We start from the raw sequence: 18,308 nt of genomic DNA, 5'->3' as shown, positions 1-18,308 counted from the left end.
ATTGATCCTTGAAGGAGGATAGATAGGTTTTTATTCACATGGTAAACTTTGTTCACTTTTTACTCCATTTGTCTCCCACCTGTAGCATTTCATCTCTGTATAAAAGCATGATTTGCAGCTTTCATCCATAATGTTTAATTTAGTGCTAACAACTGAGGTATCTAAAACAAAGGTGCGGCCAACTGTTCTGTTCTTTCCTCTCGTGTCCCGTCACCACTCTGCCAAGATCGCTCTTGGATGGCAACATAATCCTATTCAATTTTATCTGCATTTTTAAAATTGTGTGTATATACCAGGTTAGTATTTCCTATTTTGATGGCAATAGGATCCTCAAAGCTGTTATTTTTAAGAGCCAAGCAAAAGTTTTATTAATATTGATTGGTATCTATTACCTGCCTAACTTGTCTCTGGAGTGCTGACTCATGTCCAGTGACCTCAAACAGCGGGTACAGATAATAATAATTATAGCAATACATACATTGTGGGCTAAATTCCATGCTGTGCAACCACACTAGAGTCAATGGGGTTGCATGAGGTGTAAGTAGCTGCAATACCTGGTCCTATGTCTTTGCTTTTGCCCTTCTTTTTAAGTGTACACATGTTGAATTTGCCTTCGTTGATGTTGTGTGAATTTTTTTAAAATTTAAAAATAGTAGTCAAGGCAAATTTTAAAAGATATGGGCCAGGTTTTCAGCCAGTGTAAATCAGCGTAGCTCACTTACACCCATTTATAACTGCTGAAAATCTGAACACTAATCTACCATAGCTACAAATTCTGCTGTATTTTTTAACTCTAGAAGATCAAAAAATGGAGCTCTGTTTGTTTATTTATATATGTTTCCTCCCAGCCTACCTTTCATTTTTTGGACAATGCCACTTCCAACAACCAAGGAATACTCTAAGAAGTCAAGGACCTAGAACCCCTCATTCTTTCGTGGATCCTAAGCTTGGGTAATTTTCCATAACAGCCCAAGTTCTCCTTGGAGGCCAAAAACACACACATCCAGCGGGTACCAAAAATGCACCACTTCTTTCTTATACCTTTTATCTTGCAGAATATGGGCTTGTGACACGCTCACAGTACCTTGTATCCAGACACAGCACGGTCTCTTTTGGGACAGACCCAAAACATCAGACATTTGCTAAAACTATGACCTAATAATACATTCCTATTCAATACTGAATAAGCACTGCAGACAAACACATTTTCATAACCATCCCTTTCTCCAAGATCCTGTTTTTGGTAACAATATTAAAAGAGAAAAACAATACACTTGAAACAACAGGCACTGAAGTTGTAAAGTTTCATTCTATTTCCTATTTCCCTGCCCTCTTCTCCTCCCCTGATATAAATACAGACTATGGTAGATACAGTCAGGTATTCCTTAGCTTAATAATGAAGAACATAGTTACCTGCATGGATAATAGAGGTTGACGCAGGATAGATTTTTAAAGATTCATAACTATTGTCCATTGTCTAGTTCTTTCACTGTTTGAAAAATGTCTTTTGTTAAAGCCTTTCCCCCACCACATATGTTCCAGCAAAATTGGTCTGACGTTCTTCTTATTGTGTTTTCTTCCAGATTCTACCATAGCAGTCTGGGCACAAGTCCAACATTTATAAATTAAAACTTCTTTATGCAGCACAGCGTCAGCATCACATATCAGCAACTAAAATACTATCCCTCTGTCCTGAATCCAGACTTTAGAATACACCATGACAACAAGCTGCTTCTTTCAGTTTAGCAATACAGCAGAAGTTTGTTTGTGTAGGAAGTGGAAGCATCTCCGACCAATGAGCTTTCACTGTGGGCGTAGCCCCAGGCAGAGAAGAGTCTCAGTTGGAAACAGGAACTGAAAGTACGTTTAGTTAAGTCTGCTTTCCCTCTAACCAATCTAGCTGTCTAAGTAAATGCCTGACCTTGTGGTATAAGGTTCAGTCATAGACTTATGTGGCAGTTTGATAAGATACAGTAGACTAATTTATTGGCTATAAAAAAATGTAAAGGAAGTTTTAGTAGGATTAATATGCTTTCCTGAAATTTTTTTATAAACATCTGAAAGACATTTCAGTATATCACAAACAAGAGGAAATACAAAGCACGTGACTTCTAAGAAAATGATGCAACTATAAGTCTGTGCCAAAATTTACAGTAATTTTATTTATTTATTTATTGAAGGGGAATGGCTGGACGAAGAGACAATAATGAGTGAACTACAAGTACAGAATTATGTTAAATTGGAGAACTATTACTTCATAAAAATACTGTAATTACTTCAGGCAGAATTTTTTTTAGACATTACACATGAGCGAAACCTCTCAAATTTATTTTCCAAAATTAATTGGTTTCCTGGTAAATGTCTTTCTGGAATGAACAACTAATTATAAAAATCCAGACAGAAATAGAAGGCTACAAGTTAGAAAGAGGCAGCAATTTTCTTTATGATGACTTTAGATAAAAGAAAATGTGACTTAGCACTGCTAGGTATTCAGTCCTTCTGCCTCCTAGTTCATATCATTAGGAGGACACAACCTAACATGGCAGCCTTAAAATAAAAAGCCAGCAGCTTGACACACTTCTCTATTAAACTTCTTGAGTGCTCCATTGTCTTTAAAAAAAAGTACATTTTATTGATTTAAAAGAACAAAAAAAAACTTCACACAAATGTCCCAACACAGTTACAAGAAAGCCAACATGTTACGAAGCTCAAAATAAATAAAGTGGTGCATGTGGGAAATGTTTACAACCAGACCCAAAAATCATAGGAAACTTTAAACTGGTCTTATGTTCACTCCAAGGAAAGGTGGACATTTAAATACAATGCTGAATTTACAAAACTCCCTGAACTTTGGGTATTTAAGATTTTGGTTCAGCCCATGAGAGGTAGGGAACAGCCATAAAGTTTTCATCTGGGATTAGATCCAAGTTCGCCAAAATGTTGTGGGTATTTGAATCCAGAATTATAGTTCAGGCCCAAATCTAAGTTTGCTGATCTTTTGAGTGACGCTGCACTGATATAGAGTGTGCTGTCATTTTCTTTCCCTTCCTAACTTTTTATAGCACGAAGAGAGAGAACAGATTTGATTGTTTCCAGATTGCTAAATGACAAGAAAGTGGTGATTACTAAACTGGGGGGCTGAGAGACAAAGCATTGAACAGTGAGCGCTGAAACCAAAGTCCATCGATCTTAATCATGAACTCAGGCTTTCAGCAATCAGCTACTTAGGGCTGTAGAGGGGGGCTGTTCCCTCTTTCTCTTTCTTTTCATACAAGAATGAGCAGCTCTCCATTCTATGAGGGGCTGTGGCTGTATATGGAGCAGAGCCTTACAGCCATGCCTCCTTGTTCCCGAGCTTTTGCTGCTAGGGGGCCTGGCTTTATCTTGCAGAAATCCACTATTGTTCTTCGCAAGTGTCTTCTGGCTCCCCTTATTTCTCATCTCAATTTCTCTTCTCTTTGATTTAAACACAGTGCAGTGTGGGTAGGTAGATCGTAGTCCTTTGCTCACTGCATCGTTAAGAACATAAGAACATAAGAAAGGCCGTACCAGGTCAGACCAAGGTCCATCTAGCCCAGTATCTGTCTACCGACAGTGGCCAATGCCAGGTGCCCCTGAGGGAGTGAATCTAACAGGCAATGATCAAGTGATCTCTCTCCTGCCATCCATCTCCATCCTCTGACGAACAGAGGCTAGGGACACCATTCTTACCCATCCTGGCTAATAGCCATTTATGGACTTAGCCACCATGAATTTATCCAGTCCCCTTTTAAACATTGTTATAGTCCTAGCCTTCACAACCTCCTCAGGTAAGGAGTTCCACAAGTTGACTGTGCGCTGCGTGAAGAAGAACTTCCTTTTATTTGTTTTAAACCTGCTGCCTATTAATTTCATTTGGTGACCCCTAGTTCTTGTATTATGGGAATAAGTAAATAACTTTTCCTTATCCACTTTCTCAACATCACTCATGATTTTATATACCTCTATCATGTCCCCCCTTAGTCTTCTCTTTTCCAAACTGAAGAGTCCTAGTCTCTTTAATCTTTCCTCATATGGGACCCTCTCTAAACCCCTAATCATTTTAGTTGCTCTTTTCTGAACCTTTTCTAGTGCTAGAATATCTTTTTTGAGGTGAGGAGACCACATCTGTACACAGTATTCGAGGTGTGGGCGTACCATGGATTTATATAAGGGCAATAATATATTCTCAGTCTTATTCTCTATCCCCTTTTTAATGATTCCTAACATCCTGTTTGCTTTTTTGACTGCCTCTGCACACTGCGTGGACATCTTCAGAGAACTATTCACGATAACTCCAAGATCTTTTTCCTGACTCGTTGTAGCTAAATTAGCCCCCATCATGTTGTATGTATAGTTGGGGTTATTTTTTCCAATGTGCATTACTTTACATTTATCCACATTAAATTTCATTTGCCATTTTGTTGCCCAATCACTTAGTTTTGTGAAATCGTTCTGGACAATTTTCATGGCATATTGTGGGATTACATATTCCCACCCTAGGGAATTGTGGGAGCAGGTTTCAAACACCCATCATCCCTTTCACAGTCTCCCAAAAGTCATCTGGTGCCCATGCTCTTCCCAAACTGCTCTCTAGCAGCATGGGTGAGGGCCAGAGGTGCACAGGAAAGCAGATCCTGTTATAATGGTAAGGCCATAGCTACCTGCAGAGATGTTGAGAAAAGGCAGAACAAGAGCCACACCTGGCACTCCAGGACATTGGGCATCTGCAGCATACTGTGCCTTCCATCTAGCAATGAAGGTCAGGGAAAGAAGAAGCCCTGTTCCCCCAGAACAGATGAAAAGCTGACAGGCCAATTTAGAGAAGCTCAAGAGGAGCAATTATTATTGCACAAGTTGGTTGGCAGTCTTCTGATGAACATGAACTAGGGAATATTTTCAAATTTCCATACTCACGCCATAAGCTTTTTAAGGGCTAATCTGTAAACTCTAAAACGTAACATATTGTACAGTTGCACTCAGGATCTGAAATACTATTTGTCACCCTCTTATCAAAAATATTGTCTTTAAAACAGGCCACAGCTGTGCGAAACACCAAAGGCATGTACATTCCAGAGCAATAATTCTGTGTACTGCTTTTATGCAAAGCTTCCACTGTACAGTTTAAATGACCATTCATAAGCAAAAACCAAAATAGAGAAACCCCAAAGCCTTCTAGCTTGTCAATAAATATTGGAACAAGCCTGAATGAAAGGCAAAAATGCTGCTGTGGTATAGATACCTGCTTTTTCATTTATCATTTTTAAGAGAGACATTTAGTTTTCTGGTGTGAAAAGTCTCATGAAAATAGATGATTGCAATCAAACCGAGCATAGTAGGCATTATATTTAAAGCTCAGTTTGGGGTGTTTATGGAAGAAGAGTGGTGGTACTCTCCAAAGCTCTATCTACAAGCCAAGCTGTACCTAGTTGAGATGCCAGAATGAGAGGCCGCTCACCACAGACTCTGCAAATGTTCGGAATATGATCGTGCACTCTCTGCTGACTCCTTGGGTTTGACTTCCCTTCAGTAGAGTTCCTATGCATCATTGGGGAGGACAAACAAAGGCACAGACCCAATAGGAATATCCCTGAAACCCTGAATCCCAGAGGCCTGGGATGCCATTAGAATCATAGTTTTCATTTTTTTTAAATTAAGTTTCTAACCCTCATAGTTGTGGAAGAGAGTTTGAAAATGTGACACAGTGGTAACCCAAGTGCTGTTGGCTACCTAAGCCTCCAGCAGAGGAGAAGCAGCAGCCACAAGAACCAGAAAGGAATTGCTTGAGCCACACCACCACCTGAACAGACCTGGTTTTCACTAATCTCCAGGTGGTGTCTGGTGGGATGTAGGGTTTGCAGGCTTTCCTGGGATTGGCTCCCCCCTTGTTGGGGCTCAGATACATTCTAGGGCACTTCCTGCTGCCTTTTCACACACACACAAACATGGGAAGCATTTGGGAGGGTCATGGAGGGAAGTGAACAAAAAAAGTGGCAAGCAGCCTTTCTCCAAAATTCCTTCCACTTGTAGCACCAAATGGAGTATTGATCACACCAAACTGTGCAGATCTGTGATCCTCTTCTTTCCTTCTTTATAGGAGTTAGTAGTAGTGAAATAGTTACAAAGGATGACATTTAAATAATCATCTTCGGACATTTGAGCTAAAACCAAATAGAAATTAAGGGTGCAGATCTCCCCACTCAGAGCCACTGTGTCAGGCTCTCTACAGATTCAGGCATGAATTACTGCATTGGGTACAGTTGGGTACATGTTTTCAAGATTTTTTTCTCTTAACCATAAGAGCTAAAGCCTTGCTTTTTAAAATAAAACAGTAGTGAGATTCCGAAGGGTAAGATTCTTGAGAACCAGGAGTCGCAGAGTGTCATTTAAAGTGTGGGTGGCCCATGGGTTTGCTCCCCAACTTTCCCTCCACCTGCAGGCTGTCACTTCTGGCCCACAGGCTCCTACACCCACCCCGTCCAAATCTGAGTTAGTAGTGTTACAACCTGGTGCTCCGGATTACAGTACCACTCACGTTTGGCCTGGCCAAATGTGGCAGGGCCATGACCCAGGTCAACCGCCCTGGTTCCAGGGCCTATGTTGAGAACATCCTAAAAAACAAACAAACAACAAAAAGGAGTGCCAGGTCACTGACCCATCTCAGTTCAAGCCCTGGCTACATATGGTCATACTATGTGGAATGATAATGCATAATGAGACTCAGCAGTTACTAGTGAAACACTGTATGAATATAATCCTGGGAGTAGCTGGAGCACTTTGTTCTCTGCTTCAGAGGCTTTTTTTTTTTTTTTTTATAAACGTGCTTAGATTAAACATTGTGGGCAGGGAATGTCTTCTACTTTATGCTTACATAACACCCAGCACAATGAAGCCCTGATTCGGACTGAGGCTTCTAGTACTACCATAATAAACAATAAACTAATGAAATAAAATAAAAATGCAAATATTTTATCATAATTCCATAGGGGTTGTTAAATTAATTGCTGTTAATAAATTATGACAAAGTTTAGCCTTTATTTTAATGACTCATTCATGAACCAATCCTTACTTCTCAGAATATATTTTGCTGTTTGTATTTGACCATTAGGCTGTGATCCTGCCAACATTTATGCAAGTGATACTTCTGCAGGTGCCAAAGCTAGTCTTATGCGTAAAGGTAAGCATGTACATATGTGTTTGCAGAAAAGGACCCTAATTTGAATGAACAATTTTTATCCTATGAGATGTTCACAAACTAATCACTTTGACTATCTGCTGGGCTAACTATGGTTTGTGTTTGGTCATTTAAGTCACATGCTACTGTGTACGTTTTCTGATTGCATGATTAAATCTGGAGAGTAATGAATGCCAAAGAATAAATAACGATGAGTGAATATTCTTATTTAAACATCATGACTAATGTGTGAATGTGACTATGCGTACTTGTACAGAGAACAGACAAGAATCTATTCATGCAAATGCTGGCAAATAGTGTATAAAAAGGGACATGATTATGCTGGTAACAAAGAATCTTCCTAAACATTTGTCATAATGGTTATTTGTACAGTATTCTACCAGCTCTGCTACGTAGTATTCTTCAGTGCAATAGAAAACACTCATTAATGTTTCCTACGAGAAATGTGAATCTGTGAGGATATTATATTCTCAGGGCATTATCACAAATTGAATCCCTTCATCCAAAATAAATTAAATATATGTTTTCTGGACTACAGTACAGCAGTGGAGGAAAAAAGTCAAATGGCTTAATCAATAACTTTTTAATTTTAGGACTCAGCCTTCCCTTTCTGCTCCAGACTTCTCCCCCATGGCATCAGTGATGACAGATAAGGAATGTTTTCAGGGTGAAACTCCTCGGAGTTGCAACCCAGTTGGAAACTACCTCAGTTGGAAAATTCTCAGGGGTTTCAACCAGTTATTGCAATAGGTGAAACAAACTTCTGGCCCAATAGCACATCTCAAGGGCACACTTTGCATCAGCCACACAAACAGTGGTTGGGGCCGAGGAAAGGGATTTACAGTATTCCATTCAAGGTCTGCCCAGATTCTCTCAGATTCCTCCTGCAGTCCCAGAGTAGCTGGATCATTCTACTAAAATGTTTGTACTAAAATGATCAGCTACTCATAATGACAGCCCCTGAGCTTGGAAGCAAGTTTCTGAAGAGGGACAGAGGGGGGTAGGAAGCAGGAGGGCCATGGTTATAATAATAATATATGGAGCTATACCTATCTCATAGAACTGGAGGGGACCCTGAAAGGTCATCAAGTCCAGCCCCTTGCCTTCACTAGCAGCACCAAAGACTGATTTTGCCCCAGATCCCTAAGTGGCCCCCTCAAGGATTGAGCTCACAACCCTGGGTTTAGCAGGTCAATTCTCAAGCTGGCCAGTGGATGGAGAACATTTCTCAGCCAGTTCAGTTGGGGCTCACGTGGAGGTATTGTGCTCCTCGGGGCAGCACAAAAACAGGGCTGTGGCTTAATGCTGGCTGTGTCAAAGTAGCACAAATAAATAGTTTCCTATATTTTATTATTTGTAATGTGCACTTTATGTAGTGAGGCCCCAGTTCAGTAAAGAACTTGAGCATTGGAACAATTTACCAAATGTCATGGTGGATTCTTCATCACTGACAATTTTTAAATAAAGATTGGATGGTGTTATAAAAGGTATGCTCCAGGAATTATTCTGGGTAAGCTCTGTGGCCTCTATTATAAAAGAGTCAGACTAGATCAATGTTTCTCAAGGAGCAGTCTGTGGATCCCCCAGCACAATTTAGGAAGGCAGCAAGCCAGTACCTGGTATCAAAAGGATTGAGAAACGCTGGACTAGATGATTACAATGATCCCATCTGGCCTTGAAATCTATGAATACACTTCAGTGCTTTTCTGAAGTGCCCAGACCACAAGCTGGACACCTACAGACCCTTCCCTAAATCTAAGCAAAACAAACAAACTCGAAAAATAAAGAGACATGGCCTAGTACCTGTATGGCACACTATTCTTTAACATTAGTACAAAGTATTGCATCTTTCTGTGTAAGTATCAAAATACTTGGAGGCCAAGTACTAAGAACAATACTGAAATACTGTGCACTAAGAACAAAACAGTTTATTCTGCCTTATCAGACAAGAGCTACATTCCCACCTAGTGAACTGAGAAATCAGCTCTCCCCCCTTTTTGGTGACTTCGGTGACAGATGATCAGTTCATCTTTAACTCTTCATGAGTTCAGTCAGGTAATGGTACTTTAACATCCTGTCTTCTGTTTTTCACCATCCGTTCCATACTCCCGCTGCACTGAGCCCCATCAGCCCTCTCCTTATCGACGCCTCATTTTATCATTAATTGTAGGCCTCCTTCCTAATTTTCTCATGCACAGGGGAGGTTGCCCACTCCTCACTGCTTTAATTAAGGTCCTTTATTCAAAACAAAACCAACCCCCCCCCCCCAGCATGTTTTGCTGCTTTGGGCCTGCAGAAATGTACACACACTCTTTCGAAGACATTTTCAACATTTTGTTTCTACTGAAAATGTGTAATTAGCAAATGTGAGCTGGGAACTCACCTTTTTTTTTTTTTTTTTTTTGGTTGGCTGGCCCACCCCCTTGGAGCTTTGCCTTGGGTTTATCACTCAGGCATGAAAAACAGAGGCTTAATTAATTAGATTGGAAGTATAAAATGCTGTTCTTGATGTGGTTAAGGAACATTCTACACTCCTCCCCCTCAAGAATGTGACATTTTTGTGGAAATGTTGAAGAATGGGTCCATGAGCCAAACAGATAAGACTTCATTAAATGCGTACAGCAGGGAACCTCTGGTCTAGTATCTCAGACAGATTTCTCTCTCCCACCCCCACTCCACCCCAAACCCATTCATTTAATTAAGTCTAATGGTGTATCTGATTCCAGAACAATTCTATTTGCTGTTTATATTTCATGTAATTTATAGTACATAATAAATAGATTGCGAGAGGTGGAGTTATGAATAGTTTGAAACAGGTTTTCCATGTCCAGAACAAGCTGCCATAGTAAACAAACATTTTTCATTTCTGCCAAACTTAAGGTCCTTCTGCCCTCTCTCCCCCTCCCCCCGCCCTTCTTTTCAGCCTTGAAAAATGTTGTTAAAAATCCCAAATTACCCAGGGAAGTTGATCGGGTTTCAATAAAATAGTGACTTCATTGTTAGTAACTCCTTATTTCAACCTTCCCATGAATTGGCTCCTTTTTACATTATAAGCATTACATACAAAATAAAAATATATGGCTTAAAAATTCTGTTTAATGATATTATAAAAATAAATTTAAAGGCATTTTGGGCCCACTCTCCTTTCCTTATAAAGCACACTTTGCCTCTATTTTAAACATACTGATGTTATAGCAGAGAAGTCAGTCTCTGAAATGCCTCCTGCTCTCTTTTATCCATAAGTACAGGACAACAGTGGATTCTCAACTCTCTTTATCCTTTAGTAACATGCAATCCACAATTTTTGTGAGCAGCAGGTCTCTAAGAGATAACAACACAGATGTACCTTCATAAGTGTTTTTCCTCCACAAACCCACTAGTTCTTTTCTTTGCGGTTTCCAAGACCTGTATCTTTTAAAGCTGCCTGGAGCAACCCATCACACTGTATGGTCCATGAGGTTAACACACTTGTTTTAGTATTAGAAAAGATTGAGTTGCTCTAAGAGTGTCTGATCCAAAGCCCACTGAAGTCAATGAGAGTCTTTCCATGGACTTTGGTTCAGCCCAAAATTCAGACAGCATGCTCATCTCCCTCACTTTATTAGGGAATGCAGGCCAGGCAATTTAATCTCTTCTCTTCTCTAGGATGTTAGATACCATTGCTTTGGAAGCTACTTGAATTTTATGGAACTATTCCACATATAACTAAGAGCTTCAGTTAGTAAATAATCAGACAACATCCCATAATGAATTCCAATTGTTTAACATACACAGTAGAGCCCTTTGGTAGGACTGGTAAAATTCTTCTTCAATTTCTTAATCACTTAGCTAAAGTCATAACCCAGAGCTGCACAGGCACTGGTAGTCATGAAAGTGAAAGTCAGACCCTTTCTTCTCCTTAATAGCCACTGTCTGCATGGACATCATATTACAGTCTATCAAACACTCTGGGTGAAATCCTGTCCCTATTGAATTTAATGGGAGTTTTGCAATTGACTTCAATAAAACCAGGATTTCACCCTCTGTTTACAGTTGACACTAATCACTAAAGGAAGTGGACAATATAAACATTCCAACTTTAAAAGATTTTATTTTGGAAAACTACATATGGTTAGCTGTTTTGAAGCCTTGGCTCATTATCAGAGTGGCCATATTGGATAAGCCAGTAATAAGTTGTTACATGTTATGACTAACTTGCTAGAATAAAGAATTGTTCAGATCAAGTAAAATGTCAAAAAACTTCCCCTCCCCCATACCTTTTAACAGCCTGTTTTGTTACTAACAGTGGGTGAACCCATAAAAGGGTTGAAGGCTTACGGTTTGATTTTCAGAGGTGCTGAATACCTCTGAATGTTAGGTTGCTAGTACAGATAACCATCCTGTAGGCTTATACGCATATTATCTAAACTACCTCAATTTCTTGGTTTTGGAAGCTTGAGCTGGAAAATTTGCCAGGACTCATAAGGTTTCTTGTTTCCGGTTGAGCTGGAAAAATATCACCAGGCTAGACTTTATTGTGGTATTTTGGCATTTTGTTTTCAGTAATAGGCAGAACCAGGATGACCAGATGCTTGCAAAAATGAGAAAAGAATAAGTAAGAATGTTAGCATAACACTTTCAAACTTCAGAAGAAGTTTGGCTTGGTTCAAGCTGGGAGAAAGGAGCTAGTTTGCATTATATTATCCAAACTGGTTTGCCCAACCCTAGCTCTGAACCAAAAGCCACCTCAAGTTTGCAAGCATACTACTTGGATGCATAATGAGCAGAAAGCTGTGTGTAATGTATGTGTTATTTACCTTCAGTAATAGCTTCCATTTGGCAAGTGCATATATGGTAATCTCTCTCTAGTCATAGGTCACCTGCATTCTAATATGTTACCAGTGAATGCCCATCAGTATCAGCAGCTGCTATCCTTTGTAATAAATAATAATTTTCTATGACACTACTTGCCAAGAGGAGGAGCACCTTGCAGGAGATTTATAATTTAAAGATTCTCATTTTAAATCCATTTTTGATCGGCACCTGACCCCTGGTAAAAGTAACCTCTCTTATTCCAGATAATATATGGATATTAGTGTAGGCCCAGGCAAGCTAAAGAACCAGTATATGTAACAAATTGGAGTAGAAGGAGATGCGTATGCTTTCAATAGAAATCCATGTTGACATTACAGTGTCTGTCGTTTATAGCATGTGCCATAAACTCCATTTTAGAGCTGAATTAATGGTGAAAATCCAGAAACAGTTTCTGTGGCCATATAAGGTGGGATTTTGACTCTAGTGAATCTGTTCCAAGAGGGAGATGTTATATATAAAAATTAAATTTCCATTCCCAACCTATTATCTGAGGTAGGTTCAGCAAAAAATGGCTCTGTGGTCCAGCCAACATTTTTGCTGAATAGCTGGGACAGACGTGAAAGCCAAATGCCAGATACCATTAAATAAGAAAGGTATATAAGAGATATCTCAAACCTTCCACAGTAGAAACACATACATTTTTGCTGAAAGGAAGTATTAGTAATGCTATTTAATGACTGAATTTCTGAGATGTTATGCTGGGATAGTGTTCTAAATGGTAGATATTTTAAGGAGCTACTGCTGAAAATATCCATTGACCCTATGAGCTTCTGTAGATAGACAAGACCACCACTTTTAGGAGAAACCAGAAGCCTTCTACAAATAATTGGATGTAAAACACACGATTTCTAATATGATAAGTCAGAGATTGAGACTCTGTCACAAGCCAAACCAAACAAAAACAAAAAATCCAAACAAAGCTGCTCCCACCCCCCCCAAAAAACGGGGGAGGGATAGCTCAGTGGTTTGAGCATTGGCCTGGTAAACCCCAGGTTGTGAGCTCAATCCTCGAGGGAGCCACTTAGGGATCTGGGGCAAAATCAGTACTTGGTCCTGCTAGTGAATGCAGAGGGATGGACATAATGAGCTTTTGGGGACCCTTCCAGTTCTATGAGATAGGCATATCTATATAAAACACCTTGGAATTTGGAAATAAAAAGTTCTTGGCCTGGGGTCTCTATTTCAATCTCTCCCAAAAGACAACAAAACATATTGACAGCCTGAGAGGTTATTTCAGACACTGCTCAGAAGTGCCCATCCCAAAATCATTGTCAAGAAAAGAATTAAAAAAACAATACAATACGACAGAAAGTGGATTTACCACCTGCAACATGCACAATAGGCCATCAGCGCAGCCTGACTCTGTACAGGTCCATCTCTGGAAAGGAAATCTTTATATGCTCTTTTTAATTGCCATCATGAATTGCCAGAAGGTAGAACTATTAATGTGCCTGCCTTTGTGGACTACGTTTCCCAGCCTGCATTCCTTTCCTGATTCATAGAGAATGTCTGGATGGAATTACTAAGAGCCAATTTGTTCCCTTACACTGGAGGAAGAGAGGAGCCTATTCTCCTTGCCCATAGAAGTATATGCTTGAGCCCCAATGAGAGAGAGCAGCATGGGTTTCTTGAGAAGCCCCTTCCTTCCCCTCAGGGACAGGATCTCTTTGTCCTACAGATATTCTATATGTAAACCTGGAACAGGGTAATATTCACCTTGGACAGTTTCCCTAGGAAGCCTGAAAAGGTTGTATGGCAGGCTCACTGCCCTGGGCCACTCTCTCCATCTCTTTTTCAACAGGCCCTTAAAGTTTCCTTACACTGCAAGAGTCTTTCAAAATAAAATTACCTGAAACATAAAACCTTGATAGCAAAAGTCCTTCTTCCCAGTGTTCTTCTCGTGGGGAGGGCGAGTTCTGGACCTTTTCCGCAACCTGAGAAAAAGAACTCTGGGTCATCCCTCACCCTCCACTGGCAAACTCTCCCCCTTTAATCCACCCCCAGTGAGAACAGATTGCTTTTAGTGCTTCCTCCCTTTACCCCCCCTCCCTGCCAAAGTTTTTATCTTGATTGGATGACTGATTGGGAAAGAAGTGGAGCCTTGCCCCATCCTACACAACAAGCTCCTTGCTCCAGGCCCTTAAAGAAACACTTCTCTCATTTCCCTGAGACTCAGTGGTCCCTTGGGACCACTTCCTCTCTCCCCTGCTATCCCCAGGGTTTTTATTCAATGGCATCTACTTGGAATGGGGTAGCCTGGACTCTCTTCCTCCCTTCCAGGCTCTTTCCTCTTTTCTATTTGGTCTATCCTGTTACATGTTGCTATGCTCCATTATAGACCCAAAATAGTCCCAAAAGACAATCAAACTTGTGAGAGAGACAATAATGCATCAATTTTAACTCATAGCTCTGAAATGCAGTTAAGTAACTTTGGATCTGATTATCTGGACAACAAAGTTAGCAATGACAATACTAAACTCATTTTTAAAACACTGATATGTTCATGCACAAAACTTCGTTACAAAATATTACTCTGTTTTTCCTATTACAGGACACTTCTGAATTTTGGAAATTCAATGCTGCAATGTAACCAGGAGAGAAATGCAGTTTCCCCTGAAAACACAAGATATGAGTAATCTGATCAGAGCATTAGAGATAACATGACACCATTTTAAAACAAAACGAAAGTTGCTGTAAAAAATGAACACTTTAGCAGCTTTTAATAAAGTATAGAACTATGTAATCTATTTGTATCTGTATATTCTAATACAAAAGGCTTTCTCAGCACAATGCATGTAAATTTGAGGAAATGTAGATTTAAATAAAATTAGAAATACATTATTCTTACTAACTAAAACTGAAAATTTTCATTTAAAGTTACTTAATCATGCTGAGAAAGTATGTACTAAAATGACCTCTATTAGAGATCATGAATAGCAATCAAATCTGTACAAAATGATTAAATCAGATAAGTTTGATTACATTCACAATTCAATGCTTCTACTGTGTTTTATTTCTAAAAGTGTAGAGTATATATTGACTTATGAGGCAAAGCTGGGCCAACTAGCATAAGGGAATTTAAGTAAATCTAAGAATGCCAATTAAGAAGAGCTCTGTGTAGCTCAAAAGCTTGTTTCTCTCACCAACAGAAGTTGGAACAATGAAAGATCTCACCTACCTTGTCTCTCTAATTATGTCTAGAGGAATTTTAAATTGGGATAGCTTACCTCTTATTCCAGACACCACCTGTGCATATCATACCAATTTAGACCTGCTTGAGACTCACTTAGACATATTTACCTAAACTTATTTAGACAAACCACCTAGTAATATGTGACTTACATATTGCCTCTGAATTTGTCCCACAGATATTAAATGTATATCAGTATAACTCACATTCTGAGGGGGGTTAGAAGACAGAAGTTTAGAAAGAAAAGTAACTAACTGGAGGGGGTAAAAAAATTGTACATTAAGATAGCCTCCAATCTCCTTTAACTGACATATTTTACTGGCTCCCCCGAATGTAAGATACACCAAAGAAGACAGTTGTCTTTCACATCAGTAAAGAGGTTCAAATAGTTCTATGGAGTCTCACTGATTCCAGTGTTTCAAAGTTAGATCTAACTAGACCATGTAACCAACTGTGTCCCAGAGCTTTAGGACATGTTAATAACTTTAAACCCTAGTCATGTAAGGCCATGTCTACATATACATTTACATTGGTATAACTATGTCATATAGTTACATTCATATAACTATGAAAAATCCATACCCCTGAGTGACACAATTATACTGACCTAACTCCCCGATGTAGCGAGCGCTACGTCAAGAGAAGGGCTTCTCCCATTGACATAGTTAATCCACCTCTGCAAGAGGCGGTAGCTACACCGACAGCAGCTTTTTAAGTGTAGATCTGCCCTAATGATGGTTATTGTAGACCTGTTGCAAAAATAGGTATTAAGTTAACATGTACTAGGGAACTTGGGGTGTGTGCCAGCAGGGTCTATATGGGCCGGTTAGTGTGTGTCACACTAGTGTGCAGGGGCGGCTCTACCTTTTTGCCCCCAAGCAGTGTCATGTGGGCCGGGCGCGGGGGGGAGCAGCGGATCGGATGGGGGCATGACTGCAGAGGGGTCTGGGGGCTGCTCGGCTGGGACTCCCGCGCGGGCGGACGGCTCGGCGTCCAGGTCGGCGGCTCCGCTTGCCCTGCGCCAGCCTGCGAGGAGGGAGGCCCAGCCGCGAGCCAGCGCCAGGCGTCCGCCAGTCGGCGCTCTGGGGAGTCACCACTGGGGAGGGGGCCCGCCTCCGCAGTCGCGCCGCCGCCAGGGTCCCCCTCCTCCCGGGCCCGGTCCGCCTCCGCGGGCATGACATGCAGGCCCGCCCCCAGCCCCCTCTGCCCCCCCCCGCCGCCCCGGGCGCGTCGGGGCCGGCTGCCTGGCTGGGGGCCCCTGCTAGTGTGGACTAAGAATTCAGTGCGTACTGTTGCACTAGCTTATAAAGCACTGCTAAATGGTGTGATGGTACAGATTTAGCTTAAAAATTACTGTAATATAGTTTTATTGATTCAGAGTATAAATAAAACTGTGTAGTGTATATTTATCGATTTATCTCAAAGTCCTTTTGAAATATAGCAATTTTATTTTTTCAAAAATTGAGGAGGAAGTCTTATTAACCACATTCATATTTGGTACCTGATGAAAATTTCTGTATCTGAAAATATCAGATTCTTCACATTCTACAAAGTCCATTTCTAAAATAGTTTGCAAGTTTCCTTGGGGGCAGAGACGGTTATGCTATATTTAAACAGTACAACATACACTATTAGTCCTCAAAAAAATAATAGCACACATGAGAAGCAGAGTTAGAAACTAGCCCAGCAGAAAATGTTGGGCCTGCTAATACCCTGTAACGGATTTCAGTGACAGACCCTATGCGGGGGGCGGAGGAGGGGTGTAGAGGGGAAGAGGCACATTGACCAAACCTAAAATGAGGTCCATGTTCAGTTCACTTCAAGGTTTGGGCTGAGAGACAAACTGATTTTGTTTTTTCCAGCCAGGTTGCCAACCCTATAAAATACTATATTGGAAGGGCAGTATCCCTGCCTTAGGAATAATGAGATGTAGATTTGGTTGGTCTTATATACAGAGACTCTGTAGTAGTGATTCCTCCTGAAGGGCACAAGCTCCTTCGAAGTTTTTACCAACTATGAAGTAGTTCTATATATTGAGTACATCTATTTTTCCCCACTTATTTTTGGATATTGGGACACAGAGGTTGTGGACCTGCCCAGGTCTGTCCCCAGTGACTTGTCTCCGTCCCAAGCTGTTTGTAGTTATTACAGAGATCCACTGTATCTTCTTCTGAGGGTGCAAAGGCCTCCTTGAAGAGCTTCTCTGCCTTCCCTCCCACCCAACCCCCACTCAACTGGGCAAAATAGTTCAGGGGACTTTACAGAACCCCTCAAGTGAATTTTATCACTAGTGTACATTTTGGGGGCTTGGTCCAGTTGATAAAGGTTATGCTATAGATATGCAAACTCTGGATTTTAGTAAAGTCCTTGATACATCTCACAAACTGTACTTGAAAAATTAATATGAATTGGCTTGGATGTGAGCACTAGGTGACAAGTCAAACCAAGGCTAATGATAAATGGCAATGTATCATGTTGTGGAGAAGTTGCCACAGAGACTGAAGTTAGACCTAGTTTTATCTAACATTTATTAATGATCTACAAGAAGTGGTAAACAGAACATTAAGAAATGTACAGATATTAAAATTAGGAGGTACTGCAAAAAAAAAGTGTGGACAAAGAATAATTCTTAAAAGCCCTTCAAATAAAAGATATTTTTAATAGGCCAGAAAAAGCAAAATGAGACTCAGCCAGAAAAAATGCAATCAGTTGTCTGAGGAATAATCATTTAAACAATATATATTGTAATGAACCTGCTTGCTCATTACTGGTCACTGTGTAACTTCCAGTGCAACATCCAGCTAGCAGAGGGCTCCATAATCCCTTCAGCCCTGAAAAGAGAGGGTCAGAGGTGGACCTGGCTCAGGAGAGAGCTAGAGGCTATGCACCAGCAAGAGCAGCAGAGAGAAAACCAGGCTGACAGTGGGGCCAGTGGTAGCTTCGATAGGCAGATACTCAAACAACCTGCAAACAAGGGGGCCATGTGGACAGGTTCAAACAAAATGGAAGAAAGGACTGAACTCTGGCAAGGGATCTGAAGATCAGGGCATC

Source organism: Mauremys reevesii, linkage group 8 (genome assembly GCF_016161935.1).
Source record: "Mauremys reevesii isolate NIE-2019 linkage group 8, ASM1616193v1, whole genome shotgun sequence".
In the NCBI taxonomy this organism is placed as follows: domain Eukaryota; kingdom Metazoa; phylum Chordata; order Testudines; family Geoemydidae; genus Mauremys; species Mauremys reevesii.
The sequence above is the reverse complement of the archived record's forward strand: the minus strand, read 5'-3'. Positions refer to the sequence as shown.